Source organism: Poecilia latipinna, unplaced genomic scaffold (assembly GCF_001443285.1).
Source record: "Poecilia latipinna isolate Pla-1442-1.1 unplaced genomic scaffold, P_latipinna-1.0 Scaffold6917, whole genome shotgun sequence".
NCBI lineage: Eukaryota > Metazoa > Chordata > Actinopteri > Cyprinodontiformes > Poeciliidae > Poecilia > Poecilia latipinna.
Genome location: NW_015119533.1, coordinates 1,304 through 2,872, shown reverse-complemented (window position 1 = coordinate 2,872; position 1,569 = coordinate 1,304). Strand labels below are relative to the sequence as shown.

At 32.9% G+C, this 1,569-nt stretch overlaps 1 long non-coding RNA gene across 1 annotated transcript; it reads left to right on the top strand.

Annotated features, from left to right (window-relative positions):
- Window positions 1–6: 6 nt before the first annotated feature.
- On the top strand, window positions 7–1,045 carry LOC106944107 (uncharacterized). The gene is made up of 2 exons (XR_001424116.1): window positions 7–206; window positions 729–1,045. It is a non-coding gene; the product is annotated as an uncharacterized LOC106944107 (long non-coding RNA).
- The last annotated feature ends 524 nt before the right edge of the window (window positions 1,046–1,569 follow it).

Genomic DNA, 1,569 nt, shown 5'->3' with positions numbered 1-1,569 from the left:
TGCCACGGATTTCCGTTTTAGCACTTCCGCATTTTTTTGCCACATAGAATGGTTCCGGTGCACAGGCAACAGTACGTTAACAGTAGCTTCTCAGTCGCTGCAGGACTATTAATGATGCCTATAGAATTATTCAGACGTCCTGAAACGCTCCAACAACAACAAAGGATTTAAGCTGGATGTGTCAAAACTTCACAATAACTTAGAAGGTAAGTTAAAAAATCGTTTGTATTCACCAAAATGCCTCATATGTCTGACGTAGCTAACAGGGACAAGCTTACAAAGGTGCTATGTAAACGTTAAGTGTTTTGATTATCTGTGCAGTGTGCAATCTACATATCTATGCTTTATAGATAGATATATATCTATATAAACATATATAGATCTGTCTATAATGTGCCCAAGTTATCAGTCGAAGCTGAAGTTAGCTTCCGAATGTAGCATCTAATTCGGAAAATAGCTAAAGTTGCAATTACTCTTAATTTTTCACTATCTTGAGCTTTTTAATGTGTTGTACTGTAAAAACTACACCTAGACATTTCAAACCTAACTAGATTATTCTGTACTAACAGCAGATAAATAAAACACTTGTGAAACCTTCTAATTGATTTGTGAAATTTGTAAAATGTCAATAATAGATTCCAGAACGCATTAGATCTGAATTATTAAATTGGCATTATTTGTTATTTTAACTTTCCGTTTTCTTACTTTTTTTAAAATCTTCATTATAGCTGGAGTTGGACAATTCTGTTTGATGGCTTCCTGGAGGGAGAGATTGGCTGAGCTAATGTTGCCAACAACTTTTCTCCTGCTATAACGTTTTTGCTTTTCTTTATAAAGAAAGTATTTCTATCAGTTCTTTTTCCATTTTGTATACAGTATTTGCTCCATTTTTTATTTTTACCTTAATGCTTACATGGTCAGTTGAGGTGGAAATGTACATCTTCTTGATTACTGACAAATGTCAGAACCACATGGACTGAGCTGGTTACATCAGATCAATCTGAATCTTTATTTCTCATTAAAACAACTTCTTGTAATTTTAAGACGTTGTTAAATTTCATCTTTATTCTGCTGTAACGATGACTGCATTCTTGCAATTAAAATTTCTTGTATCCTGACCGTAATGCTCCCTTATACAACTCACAGAACAGATTGAAATGAAGGCACTTTTTGAAAATATTTTCTGTGATTTTATTATAGAAATTGAGGATGGGAGGAATCGATTAAAATCAAATCTGGTATGAAAAAAAACCTTGTAAGTCATATCATCCAGCCTTATTCAGTATATTAAATTATATGACTACATATTGCTTAATATTCACATTTCTTTGCTGGCATTACCTAAATGTGTTGCATTTTAACATCTCACTTGAATTCCTGATCTACATGCAAATACTTGATATAACGTAAAGACAGAGAAAGGGGAAAAAAAGGTTTGTGAAATGTAGAGTATTACAAATGAGATTCAATTTTATTGTAGGTACAAACAGGATAAAATGAACAGTGAATATATAATATACTTCCTAGCAGCTAATCAGACATCAGACTTGTTTGCCTTTACTGGTGATG